Source organism: Rhinoraja longicauda, chromosome 25 (genome assembly GCF_053455715.1).
Source record: "Rhinoraja longicauda isolate Sanriku21f chromosome 25, sRhiLon1.1, whole genome shotgun sequence".
Lineage (NCBI taxonomy): Eukaryota > Metazoa > Chordata > Chondrichthyes > Rajiformes > Arhynchobatidae > Rhinoraja > Rhinoraja longicauda.
This window is the reverse complement of record NC_135977.1, coordinates 14,902,356-14,917,035: the sequence shown is the minus strand read 5'-3', so window position 1 is coordinate 14,917,035 and position 14,680 is coordinate 14,902,356. Positions and strand designations below refer to the sequence as shown.

Here is a 14,680-nt window from a genome sequence, read left to right as displayed (position 1 = left end):
ACCAGATAGTTCTAATGCGATGATAGATGGACCTCCCCTGTCGCCTGCCCGCCACCCTAACCAGCAATCTTGCTGTGAGGGAACAAGTGATTGCATTTTGACATATAAACAATAGTGACCGTGCAAGTTCTGAGAGTTTTATATTCCTGGCAGAAGCAGCAAGGAGAACAATTCAAACAGACAAGAATCATTATATCACAGAAGGAGGCCATGCAGCCCATTGAGACCATCTCTGAGGTGCAATTCAATCAGATATCAGGGTTGAAGACTCTGGTTCAGATAAAAGGGCCAAGTGCTGTTTATACATATTACAACCACTGGTTATTGACATAATGTACTCATGCAATTTCCATGAATTTTCAGATTTGTTCTGAATCTGTATACATTCACTTATAGCTGCAATAACCGTGACAGAAAGGTAATCAATGTGAATGAATAAATGGTTGGGAGAGAGGTTTGCTGGTCAAACACTAAGAACGCTAGTTCCCATGCTGTTCAACTTTTCTGTTAATTGAGGAACATTAGTCAATATTCAGCAGAATATCAGCAAGGAAAGTAGAGGAGAGGTAATTTGTTATTTTTAGAGGTACTAAACCCTATGCACTATTCTGGTACTTTCTTGGAGTGGAAAATGCCGATTCTAGAAAATGCAATGGGGAGTTCATCAAAAGATCTGCACAATTTGAGAATGCTTGAAAAGTTCTGAGAACTCTTTGTAAAAGTGGAACATCGGTCTACTGAACTGAATCTCCAAATGACAACTTACAGGAAAAAGCAATCAGCCAATTCTCAGGAAAAACACAAACCTCCGCAGGAACTCAGCAGGTCAGGCAGCATTAATGGAGGAAAATATACAGAAAGCATTTTGGGTCTTCCATCTGAATAAGGGTTCCAACCCAATGTCGTCGATGCTTCCCTCCACATATGCTGCCTGACCTACTGAGTTGCTCCGACAGTTTGATTTGTGCTCATGATTCCAACTTCTGCAGTTCATCGTGTCTCCAGCAAATTCTCAGGAATCACACGGAATCCTATATTTTTGTAACAATAGAAGTGAAATATAAATGTCAACTTATATTTTCCTGCACATACTGCAATAAATGAAATTGATAGTAGACAAAAAATGCTGGAGTAACAGCTGGACAAGCAGCATCTCTGGAGAGAAGGAATGGGTGATGTTTCGGATTGGGACCCTTCAGACTGATGTCAGGGGAGTGGGCGGTACAGAGATAAAATGTAGTCGGATCAGGGGAGTGGATGATTTAATCAGAAATATCTCTCTTCCCGTAAAACATCCTGAACTTTGGTAATACACTGATAGCGCGCCCTCCTTTGGATGCAGCTCTGATTCCCACCACTGGCTGACTGACCAGGAGAGGCCAATCCCCAGCATTATTGGTAAGAGCTGAGTCCAATTAGCTGATCGTGGTTGGCCACATGAACCTGAGAGAGAAACAAATGGGACGCCACTGGGACAAACCTGAGATCCCCAACGCCACTGGATTACCAGGAGAAAAAAAAAACCTGGACTCCTCTGAGGCTAAGACTGAGTGGCCGGGGCAAGCCTGAGACGCCAGAATGTCCTCCTGCCCACAGAGTAAGGGAGACACACACACGCAAATGGTGGCTGGCAGGATAATCCAGACACCGCCAGCGTCACCCCTTGAAGCCTAAAGCTGAGCGCAGGGAATAAATCTATCGTCATTGCATCCTTTTGAGGGAAGGATGAACTGCAGGAAAAAGCCTGACATCGCTATGCCTCCTTCTTCGAAGACCAGTTGAACTGGTACTTTGGATCTGTCTTCACTAAGGAAGATACAAGCAATCTCCCAGATGTTCTAATGGCAAGAGATCCTAGGGTGACGGAGGAACTGAAGGAAATCCACATTAGGCAGGAAATTGTGTTGGGTAGATTGATGGGACTGAAGGCTGATATATCCCCAGGGCCTGATGGTCTGCATCCCAGGGTACTTAAGGAGGTGGCGCTAGAAATTGTGGACGCATTGGTGATCATTTTCCAATGTTCTATAGATTCAGGATCAGTTCCTGTGGATTGGAGGATAGCTAATGTTGTCCCACTTTTTAAGAAAGGAGGGAGAAAGAAAACGGGAAATTATAGACCAGTTAGTCTGAGATGTCAGCATCAGTGGTGGGGAAGATGCTGGGGTCAATTATAAAAGACGAAATTTCTGGAGCATTTGGATAGTAGTAACAGGATCGTGGATTTACGAAGGGGAAATCATGCTTGACTAATCTGGCATTCTTTGAGGATGTAACCAGGAAAGTTGACAGGGGAGAGCCGGTGGATGTGGTGTACCTCGACTTTCAGAAAGCCTTCGACAAGGTTCCACGTAGGAGATTAGTGGGCAAAATTAGAGCACATGGTATTGGAGGTAGGGTACTGACATGGATAGAAAATTGGTTGACAGACAGAAAGCAAAGAGTGGGGATAAATGGGTCCCTTTCAGAATGGCAGGCAGTGACTAGTGGGGTATCGCAAGGCTCGGTGCTGGGACCGCAGCTATTTACAATATACATGAATGACTTGGATGAAGGGATTAAAAGTACTATTAGCAAATTTGCAGATGATACAAAGCTGGGTGGTAGTGTGAACTGTGAGGAAGATGCTATGAGGTTGCAGGGTGACTTGGACAGGTTGTGTGAGTGGGCGGATGCATGGCAGATGCAGTTTAATGTGGATAAGTGTGAGGTTATCCACTTTGATGGTAAGAATAGGAAGGCAGAGTATTTTCTGAATGGTGTCAAGTTAGGAAAAGGGGACGTACGAGATCTGGGTGTCCTAGTGCATCAGTCACTGAAAAGAAGCATGCAGGTACAGCAGGCAGTGAAGAAAGCCAATGGAATGTTGGCCTTCATAACAAGAGGAGTTGAGTATAGGAGTAAAGAGGTCCTTCTGCAGATGTACAGGGCCCTAGTGAGACCGCACCTGGAGTACTGTGTGCAGTTTTTGGTCTCCAAATTTGAGGAAGGATATTCTTGCTATTGAGGGCATGCAGCATAGGTTTACTAGGTTAATTCCCGGAATAGCGGGACTGTCATATGTTGAAAGACTGGAGCGACTAGGCTTGTATACACTGGAATTTAGAAGGATGAGAGGGGATCTTATCGAAACATATAAGATTATTAAGGGGTTGGACACATTAGAGGCAGGAAACATGTTCCCAATGTTGGGGGAGTCCTGAACAAGGGGCCACAGTTTAAGAATAAGGGGTAGGCCATTTAGAATGGAGATGAGGAAAAACTTTTTCAGTCAGAGAGTTGTGAATCTGTGGAATTCTCTGCCTCAGAAGGCAGTGGAGGCCAATTCTCTGAATGCATTCAAGAGAGAGCTAGATAGAGCTCTTAAGGATAGCGGAGTCAGGGGATATGGTGAGAAGGCAGGAACGGGGTACTGATTGAGAATGATCAGCCATGATCACATTGAATGGCGGTGCTGGCTCGAAGGGCCGAATGGCCTACTCCTGCACCTATTATCTATTGACCAGAACTAAGCTTCTAGGACAAGCCTGAGATTGTCAGTGTCATCGCACATGTGCCCTGACAGTGAGGGACAGTGACACCATCTGGTCCTGGACTTCCTTACCACTGTAAATAAAATACACCACGCGAGTTCACCCTATTGCGAGTGTTGGTGTGGTTGCTACCGAACCTGCCGTCATTCACAACACCGAAAGAATAGAGAACAAATCTGACCGAGGGATGAGGAATTTCAATGCAGACCCCACAAAATACCGGCTGATTAATGCACTAAATGGAGTCTAATTTAAACATGTGGAATTGAACAGAATTACTTTTAAAACGTCACCCATTCCTTCTCTCCCGAGATGCTGCCTGACCTGCTGAGTTACTCCAGCATTTTGTGAATAAATCACTTTTAAGTGTGTTGGAAAGAACTGCAGATGCTGATTTAAATCAAAGGTAGACACAAAATGTGGAGTTACTCAGCGGGACAGTCAGCATCTCTGGAGAGAAGGAGTGGGTGACGTTTTGGGTCGAGACCCTTCTTCAGGCTGCCCTTTTATAGGTGGTAAATACTGCAGCCACAATATGGTGGAGGGAGTGGATATTTATGGTGCTGATGGGATAGCAGTTGTGGATTGCTTTATACGAATGGCATAAAAATACTTGTGATTGGACTTTCATTCTGAGTCCTGACCTATGAAAGCAAGCACACCGTATCTATCTACCCGTGTTGCCACTTTCAGAGACAATACTTGAACCCCAAGATCCCTCTGTTACAATAAGGAAGCAGATCCTGTAATTCCAGTTGTTTAAGCGATGAAGCACAGCCGCAACCACAAATGCGTCATGGAGAGGACATGCGTGCTCAGGAAGCATCTCGGGAGAGAAGGAATGGGTGACGTTTCGGTTCGAGACCCTACTTCTTCTCGAGATGGTCTCTGGAGATGCTGCCTGACCCGCTGAGTTACTCCAGCATGTTGTGTCCACCTTCGATTTAAACCAGCATCTGCAGTTCCTTCCTCCACTTTAACCCGGAAGTGACTCGGTTTTCGCCGGTTGGAACTACATTTCCCGAGGTGCAGTGGGCGCGGGGCGCAGGCGCTGTTCGCTCTCCAGGCCGGTACCGAGTGCGCGGGCCTGCGGTGCGAGCCGCTCAGGTAAAGCCGCTGCCTCGCCCCCACCCTCCGTCCCCGGTAGCTGGGGCCAGGCGGGGCCGTGTAGATGCGACCTGGACTCACGGGCGGTCGGCCTCTCGCCGGGGAGATGATGTTAATGATGGATGGAAAGGGGAGGGAGGGAGGGTGGGGGGGTAAGACAGGAGTGTCCCAACTGTGAGCAATGCGGCAGGGTGGGGGTTAATGGGGGAGGGGTAATGAGTGAGTGAGTGGGTGGGGGGGAATTAATGAGATTTGGGAGCTAATAATAGTGGGGGGTTGGGGATTAATGCGAGTGGGGGGCGTTAAAGGGAGTGGGGGTTGATGAGAGTGGTGAGGTGGGGTTAGGTGAGGGCAGAGGTGGAGTGAGTGAGGGCATTGGGGGTTAGTGGGGGAGGGGGTGTTAGGGGATGGTGGGGGGGTTAAGGAGAATGGGGAAGGTGGGGGCTAATGTGGATAATTAGTGAACAGCGAGGGAAGGTTCAATGGGGGATGCGAGGGAGGGGTGCAATATTGGGAAGCGGTGTCAGAGGGATTAATGGACAGTGGGCAGCGATGGGGGTAAAATAGATAGACTGGGGTAGAGGGAGGAGTCAATGTGGCATGTGAGGGGGCAGAGGAAGGGGTCAATGAGTGACTGGTCACTGAAGGGTTATGTCAGGAGTCAGTGAGGGGGCAGTGCAAAGGGCATGTCAATAGAGCGAGGGGTTCACGATGGGGGAGTTAACTCATGAAGGTAAATGGAGATACAAGAGACTGCTGATACTGGGATCTTGAGTAAAGAAGTAAGCTAGCTGAGCAGTAGGTCAGGCAGCATCTGTGAAGGTTGATGACTTTTCTGCTCAGGATTCTTCAGAAGCTTTTGTGTGTTGGGACTTCAACTTTTTGGAGTAGAGGGAACAAAGCTGGTAAAGGGGATTCGTGGTGGGGCAAAAGCTGCCAATAGGAGGAGTCATTGGCAGATTTGTGGAGATAGTGACAGACTAGATGTGAAATAGAGACAAAAGGAAGCCAGAGACAAAAGGAAAGAGAAAGAGAAAGTGGAATGTAATGAATGGGTTGTGGTGGAAGGAGATGGGGAGGGGAAGAGGGAGGAATAAAAGGAAAATTGGCTTTCGGGGGAGGAATGGGTGGGAGAAGTACGGCAACAGGAGGGGAAAAGAACAGAGTGATGGATGTAGGGGGAGAAAGGTGTCTGCTAGGTGTGGTGGGAGGGTGGGGAGAGACAACGGTGGATGAGGGGTTGGTTTGGGGGTTTACTTGAAATTGACGATTCAATGTTCATGCTGTTGCATTGCAGGGCGTGCAAGAGAAATTTTAGGTGCTAATCTTCCAGTTTGCATGCGGCCTTATTCTGGTAGTGGAGCTAAAGACAGGAAGGTAGGTATGGTAATGGAAGGGGAGTTAAAATAACGTAACTGGCAGTTACAGCTGATCCTGGTGGACAGAGCATGTGTTTGCTCAGTCTACTTGTTGATGTAGAGACTTCCACATCAGGAGCAGAGAATGCAGTAGATGAGGTTGGAAGAAATGCAAGAGAAAATCTGTCTGACAAGGAAAAATTGTTGTGGTTCCTGAATGGAGATGAGGCAGAAGGTGTGGGAACAGGTGCTTGTATCTCCTGCCATACTAGTGGAAAATGCCCGAGGAGAGTGAGGCGGTTGGTTGGGAAGGTAAGAGTAAACCAAGGAGTTGTAGAGAGGGAGAGGCCTTTGAGGAAAGCAGAAAGTGGTGAGAATGGGAAGATTGCTTGACTGATGGTGGGATCATGTTGAAGGTGGTGGAAATGTCGGAGAATGATGTGTTGGATGCAGAGGCTGGTGGGGACGAGGGGAATGCCATCCTTGTTCCATGGGGGGGGTGGATGTAACAGCTGAACTGCAGGAAGTAGAAGAGACACAAATGAGAGCTTTGGCTAGAAAAATGAGGTAGCCACGCTTAATGAAGAAAGAGGATGTCTCGGATGTCCTAGAGTGGGGAAAGTTCCTCTTGGTGATGAGATGGAGAAACGGAGAAAGGAATGGTTCTTGCAAAAGGCACAGTGGGAGGAGGAATAGTCAAGGTAGCTGTGGGAGTCAGCGAGTTTGTAGTCTATGTTGATGGATAGTTTGCCCCATGTGTTGGCGACAAAAAGACTGCAGGAGATGAGAATCCCTACACCTCCTTGCTTCCATTCAGCCCTTCCAGGTGAGATTGGGGTTTACTTGCACTATTTCCAGCCTCGTCTATTGTATTCAATGCTCCTGTAGTGAGCACCTCTACGTCGGCGACTGTTTTGCCAAACCCACTCTGTCCAGAGCTCCCAATTGTGAGCTATTTCAACTCCCCTTCCTGTTTCTATAACAACATTTCTGTCATTGGCCTCCTCCAAGGCACATACAAAAATGGAAGAACCTTGTGTTCCTCTCGAATAGCCTATCACCCAACATGCAAATTGGAATTCTTCTTTTTCAGGTAAATTCCCTGCACCCCACCCCCATCAACACTTGTCTCTCCAGAATGAAAGATACGCAAAAAAGTAACGATGATAAAGGAAACAGGCCATTATTAGCTGTTTGTAGGGTGAAAATAAGAAGCTAGTGCGACTTGGGTAGGGGAGGGATAGAGAGAGAGAGGGAATGCCAAGGCTACCTGAAATGAGAGAAATCAATATTCATACCACTGGGCTGTAATACATCTCTTGTACATCGGCGAGACTAAACGCAGACTGGGTGATCGTTTCGTGGAATACCTTCGCTCAGCCCGCTTGAACCTACCTGATCTCCTGGGTTGCTGGCACATTAATTCTCCTTCCCATTCCGACACAGACCTTTCTGTCTTAGGTCTCATCCATTGTCAGAGTTAGGCTAAACGCAAACTGGAGGAACAGCATCTCATATTTCGCTTGGGCAACGTACTGCCCAGTGGTATGAATATTGATTTCTCTCACTTCAGGTAGCCCCGGCATTCCCTCTCTCTATCCCTCCCCCACCCAAGTCGCACTAGCTGCTCATTTTCACCCTACAAACAGCTAACAATGGCCTGTTTCCTTTATCATCATTACTTTTTTGCATATCTTTCATTCATTGTTCTTTATCTCTCCACATTACCGTCTAAATCGCTTGTTTCCCTTATCCCTTAACCAGTCTGAAGAAGGGTCTTGACCCAAAACATCACCCATTCCTTCTCTCCAGAGATGCTGCCTGTCCCGTTGAGTTATTCAAGCTTTTTGCGGCTATCCCACATTATCTATGCCTCCCTCTCAGTCTTCAGAGTGAAGGTTCCTGACCCAAAATGTTGCCTATCCATGTCCTCTGCAGCTGCTGAGTTATTCCAGCATTTTTTGGCTGGTCATGTGGGATGGTGTGCAACTTGGAGGGGAACCTGTAGATGGCAGTGTTGCCCTGTATTTGCTGCCATTAAGTGTTGGTGATAGAGATTGTGTGGTGGGGTATTTTGTGGACAGGTTGATCTTGTTTTAAAAGAGTACCTGGATATCCACCTGTATTACTTAGTATTACTCTACCATGGTGGCAGAGTAGTTATTACTGTTGCCTTTGACCTGGGTTCCACCGATCTCTGGTCCTGTCTTTGTGGAGTTTGCACACAGATAGTATCAGAGGTAAGGATAAAGAGGGGAATGGGATTGGTCCTCTGGAAGACTATAGACTGCTGAATGGTGATTTCTGATATTAAAAGCATACAAAGTAACATTAGGGTAATGTTACCAACAGTACCAACAGTGCAAGAGCTAGGCTAGGCCACTGATTAGAACTCAAGTAAATTTTTGATCACCGCACTAAGGGAAAACTATCATTATACTGAGGAAAATGCAAGGGAGATTTGGGAGCATGTTGTAGGATCTGGAAAATTGGAGCTGATTGGTGTCAGAAACCCTTGCCATATTTAGTACTTGGGCATGGAGTTGAAGAGCTGGACCTGCACATACAGAAAGGTGGCGTTATGCTGAATAGTATTTGTTTTTGGCTGGCATGGGCATGATGGGCTGAATGACCTCCAGTGTTATTGATTTTCTGATTTACTGCAACCAGGCTTCTTTGCAGTCTGTTGCTTCCTGGTGTATTCATCAGCCATCTTGGTAATCTTGAATCTTGGTCAGCAACAAAATGAGTTGGCTGAAGGTTTGTTATTACATAGAAACATAGAAAATAGATGCAGGATTTGGCCATTCGGGCCTTCGAGCTAGCACCGCCATTCAATATCTTCATGGCTGATCATCCAGGATCAGTACCCTGTTCCTGCTTTCTCCCCATATCCCTTGATTCCATTAGCGCTAAGAGCTATATCTGACTCTCTTGAATACATCCAGTGAATTGGCGTCCACTGCCTTCTGTGGCAGAGAATTCCACAGATTCACAACTCTCTGGCTGAAAAATTATTGTGATATTGGGCTTTATATCCGAATGAAGGCGCTGTGTGTTTGGCTGGAGGTGGGCACGACACATGTGGCTGGAGGCGGGTACAGTCACTTCAGACTTCAGCTTTATCTCTTGCTAACTCTTACCGTTCTCCATCACAGATGGGACGCCTTGAGTCATACAGTGTGAAAACAGGCCCTTCGGCCCAACTTGCCCACACCAACCAACATGTCCCATTACACTAGTCCCACCTGCCTGCATTTGGCCCATATACCTCCAAACCTGTGCTTTCCATGCTTTATTCTGCTCATTCTCTCTTACGGCTTTCTTTCTTCTAATTGTCCAAGTGGTCTAGTGGAGAGCCAGCAAGATTATATCCCCCGTTGATCTATTTGGCATTCTGTTTAAGACCATTATGTGTGACCACTCCAGATGTGAATTGGCAATAAAGCTAGTGATGTTTGCATCCTATGAAATAGAAATCAGGTTGGAGTACTCATTTTTCTGGGCACTGTGTCTTTAGGATTTAATGGTTTGGTAGGAATGTAGTATAGATTCCCCAGAGTGTTGCCCGGGTTCCAGGAATCAGATATAATAGCAATCACACAAACCAGATTTGCATTCTTTCCAATATAAAAATTTAATGCTTTTTTCAAATTAATTAAGGGTTTTGAAATTAATTATTGAGACGGTGAAGAGAAACATTTGCTGTTAGTTGGGGAGCTGAATTTATAAGCTTAATCAGATTAGGTCATTATTAAGCAGAGGTCAGAAAATATCCTTCCACAAAAAAGAACTCTGAAGTACTCCTTGTATCTTCAAACGCAAGGTTCACATAGACTTGGCCATTATAGGCTGAGATGGAGAACATGAGAGCAGGGCTCTCTAGGCTATTGAGTACATGCTCTAGTTATCCCAGACAACAGAGAATCTTCTCGAATTAGTCAGAGAGCTATACAATGTGGAACAGGCCCTTTGGAACAACTTGTCCATGACCACCAAGTTGCCAAATTGAGCTAGTCCCAGACAAACTACCTATATGATTCTACATACACACCTTCCTCTGTGGAAAAAAAATGCCTTTCAAATCTTTCCCCTCTCATCTTAAACCTATACCTGTAATAAAGGTACGTAGTCCTTGTGCAAATGGGATTTAGTTCAGATTGGTATCATGGTGGGTGTAGACGTGCACTGAAGGGCCTTTTTCTGTTCTGTGTAAGTGCAATACAAGTACTTAAGGCAGACTTCAGGAGTTAAGGTACAGATCATCTATGATCTCAAATGTGGATCTGATGGGATTGTCTCTGCTGCTATGACTGTCAAAACTCCTGTTAAAGTTTTACTGGTGTATTTTGTCTACATTTGATCGATGACATAATGTTGCTGGCATCACAGTTTTGCCCAATTAATGCCCTCTCTTTAAACCCTCATGTCATGTGTTCTGAAGAATGGTCCCGACCCGAAAAGTCACCTTTGTATGTCTTCCAGCAATTTTCCCTGACCTAATGAATGATTCCAGAACTTTGTTTAACTCAGCATTCCAGCATCTACAGTTTCTTATGTCTACAATCAACTGGTAGCAGAGTTAGGGAGTGACTTGCTTTCATTTCAGAGCAAGCTATCATTTAGTGATGTCATTAATGTGTTTACATGGTTCCTCTTTGGTCCTTTGAGATCAGTCTGGTTTGCGGATTCTGAGATGTTTAATGCCATTATGGGAGCTGCAGACTCTTCCACAGTTGGGGCGGGAGATGCCTGGCCTGGCAGCTGGTGGGTAGTTTGTTTGTGTATTTGTCCTCTGGTACATGTGCAATGCTCTGTGTGCTGCCTGTGCATGCCTCAAGGTTCTCTATCATCCCAAAGACTCCATTTGAGTCTCGTGGGCCAGAGATTTCCAGGAGCTTGTGTGACTGTTGCTTTCCACCCCCCCCCACCCCCCAAGACTTTGAAACTATCCTTTATTTTCTTTCTGTCTGCTTGATAATCCGTTCATGTGGCCGAGCCTGGAATATAATCTGTTTCAAGTTTTTGTGTGGAGTATGTGAACATTTTGGCTTTCTCGCTGAACCATCTGGGTGTAATTATTGCTGTTGTGCTGGGAGAGAACATCTGTTTGTGCTTCCAGTGGATTTGGTGGAACAGCATTGGTGGTTGAGGTGCTTGCTGTGGATAATCCAGATCTCAGAAGCATACTGACTTAATTTGGCATCATATTCAGCACAGATATTGTAGGACAAAGGACCGGTTCCTGTGTTGCACTATTCTACGTTCTACAGCAGGGATCACTGCAACCAGGTCAATCAAGAGATATTTGCTAGGTCTTTGGTTTTGGTCTTCAACCACCATTTTCTTCAGATTGTATTGTGCTGGTACATAGTGGCCTATGTTAAATCTCATCACTATGTCTCAGTGGAGGGAGTAAAGGAAGTTGATCATGGTTTTTCAGGCTCTCTCTGAATTGGAGGGCATTGTTGTACAGTGGAGATCTTTGGATTTACAAATGTTCAGTACAGGTCCCATCCTCTATGCTTCAGTGAGTGAGTAGACAAGGGCATGGAGCTCTGCCTCTGAGGACATGTATATGGTTTTATCTGGTGCAGCTTGGTCAAGTTGGTTTAATCAAGGTTGCACTGTGAAACTCTCTGAGAGAACCCACATTATTTCAATGATTCACAAACCACAGCCTGTTTATATGGTTACATGTTTTTTACATTTTTGAAATAATTTGTCACTGATCAACATTTCTTTGTAGTCTTTCATCCTTGTTTTTTTTTCCCCAGAGTTATCTTTAACTTTGTTTCTCATGTAGAAAACCACACTCTCATTTGTTTGACAAGTGGGTGAAATAAATGACTGCTTTGAATTCCTGATCAGTTTTATTGCCTTCAGAATGCTTTACAACCTCTTATTTTACCTTTACTCCAGTCAGTCATGACTTGTAAGATAAACACTTCCTAAATGTATTTATTGCCACTCTTACATGATCTTTAAGTGACCTTCACTAGTCTGGATTCTTCTCTAGTGTGTAAGCTCTTGATTGATCAAATGGATTAGAAAGTCCAGCATGAAAACAGGCCCTTTAGCCCAGAGACCACGCCATCCATCAATCCCTGTTCACACTCATTCTACGTTATCCCAATTTCGTATCCACTCCCTACACACTGGGGGCAATTTTAAAGGCCAATTAACCTACAAATCTGGACGTCTTTGGGATGTGGGAGGAAATGGGAGCACCTGAAGGAAACCCGTGCAAACTTCACACCCGCACAACACATGGAGTCATTATCATACCTGGAATCTCCATCACTGTGAGGCAGCAGTTGGTCAGACCATTTGGTAAGACATTAGTGCGAGCTGAAGTGATTCCCGCACTAGATACTGTTCGGATGGTGAAAACACCCCAACTCAATTTCAGAGCTGCTGTCTTCATTCTCTGAATTCTCTTAATATTTTGGGTTAATACTTCAACACTAACCTCCTTCCACAAATCTTGGTGTCATAGAACGTAGAATAGTACAACACAGGAACAGGCCCTTACGAGCCCAGATATTCAGCAATATCTGTGCTGAATATGATGCCAAATTAAAATTATCTCTACCTGTGCGTTTTCAGTGTCCCTCCATTTCCTGCATAACCACGTGCCTATCTGAAAGCCTCTTAAATGAACCATCATATCAGTGTCCACCACTATCCCTGGCAGTGTTCCAGGCACCCACCATGCTCTGTGTAGTAAAAAAACTTGCCCTATGTAAGTCCATTAAACTTTGCCCCTTTCACTTTAAAGCTATGCCCTCTAATCTTTGACATTTTTACCCTGGAGGGTGGGGGAAAGGTTCTGACTGTCGATCCTATCTCTACTTCTCATGATTTGATATATTTCTATCAGGTCTCCCCTTTGCCTCTGATGCCCCAGAGAAAGTGATCCAAGTTTGTCCAACCTCTCATTATAGTGAATACCTTGTAATCCAGGCAGCATTCTGGTAAACCTCTTCTGCACCCTCTCCACAGCCTCTGCATCCTTTCTGTCATGGGGCGACTAGAACTGCACACAATGCTCTACATGTAGCCTAACCAAAATCCTGCAACAGCTCTGTGTAGTCTCTTCAGGTTTTGGAGAAACATAGAAACTGGATTGTAGTCGGCCTGAATTGATAACTTGTATGATGCTGTGCCTCTCTGTGCTCGGTTTGTTCATGAGCCTCGTTCCTTTTTACATCACAACTGTTGGTGCTTTCACCGCTGTGTTATTTTCATTATTTTCCTCCCTACCACCCTAAGTCACGAGGTTATAATAATCATTGATATGCCAGCTTTCTGGATATTGGTAAATGGGGTCTGTTCTCAACAGGAGATTGTGAATTTCATATTGGGTGTGTTTATATTTGGGATCCTCCTCCATGCCTTGTTGCTGACCCTTGTCAAACTGCACCAAACAGAGCTGAGCTTCTCCCTCTCCTCCTTGACTTCCATAACTTTCAGGCTTGGTCCCTGCCTGACCATCTGTTACTGAGTCCTCTGTGGCTTCACTTCCATGCTTGATTATTCTGAAACTGATTTACCTTCAGCTCAGCCAAAACTCTCCTATAATCCTGGTGCTTCAACTTCCCTTCACTCCTGGACCAATTTCATTGGCTTCTGTTCTGTCTGCAGTTCATCGTTTTAAAGCTCTTGACCTTTTAATATCTCTCCTTGGCTTTGCTAGACCCTTCTCTGGACCTACACCCTTTTAGTACTAACTCTCAATTTCTCCAATTTGACCTTGCTGTTAAAGAGCTAGCTATACTGCATGGAAACAGACTGTCCATGCCGACCAAGTTGTCATACTGGGCTAGTCCCAGTAGGGGTCCCTTATTGAGCATCCTGACTGGATGTCCTTCCCTTAAACTTCCCTTTAGTTTTCAGCCAAGCTTTGTGATGAGTGCTAATTGTTTTGAGGCTCAGTTACAATTGTGTTAATGCACCTATGAATTGCCATGGGTTGTTTTGTTACATTTAAATTATTATTATTATTATGACTAGTTGTCATTGCTGTGAAAAACTGTTTCCTTGCGTGATTAGCACTTGGCCTAAAAACAATGGATGGAACTTGTATTTCTAAAACACTGCATGTCAGAGCCTGTGTGCCATATGCCAGCGTATCTGCTTATGAAGTCCTCTTCTACATCTCTTGCCTGTAGATAGAGTCATTCAAATATATTCCTGGCTGGCCTTGTACTCTTTATAAATTGAAGGCATTTTAAAACTCATCTACCTCTGTTATTATCGGTATAGGTCTCAAAATGCTTTATAATGCAGGGTGTGGATATTGCTTGCCTTGTCTTGCCTTTGTCACAGCAAGGTTTTGCTAAGCAAAGTCACCACTTGTTGCCTATCACTGGTTACCTTTCTTGGTGAGCCAATATATTCAGTTTGGTGAAGGTGCTTCCAGAGTCTGACTGGGGATAGAGGTTTGGTACTCTGCAGTGGTGTTCATAACTGTGGAACCCCTTTTATTTTGAGGTAGTAAAAAAATTGAGGGCTTGGGAGGTACTGCAAGAGGCCGCTTAGTGAGTTGCAGCAGTGGTGCAGGGAGTGAATCTTTAGAGTGATGGCTAGAGTGCCAGTCAGGTGGGTGGTATTGTACAGGATGTTGTCAAGATCCTTGAGTGGTTGGAACTGTTGTTGCTGCTGGAAGATAGTTCAATC

The 14,680-nt window shown here is 45.1% G+C and overlaps 1 protein-coding gene across 3 annotated transcripts in view; it reads left to right on the top strand.

Annotated features, from left to right (window-relative positions):
- LOC144605780 (serine/threonine-protein phosphatase 4 catalytic subunit) overlaps positions 1-14,680 on the top strand; it is a 37,155-nt gene that overhangs the window by 6,118 nt on the left and 16,357 nt on the right. Inside the window, exon 1 of one of the 3 annotated variants that reach the window (XM_078421334.1) lies at positions 4,567-4,640. The exons of 1 other annotated variant lie outside the window; for it this stretch is intronic. The gene's annotated coding sequence lies outside the window, so the exon portion shown is untranslated. Of the gene's footprint in view, positions 1-4,566; positions 4,641-6,702; positions 6,825-14,680 lie in introns of those variants that run through there. One more of the 3 variants, XM_078421335.1, reaches the window with a different exon arrangement.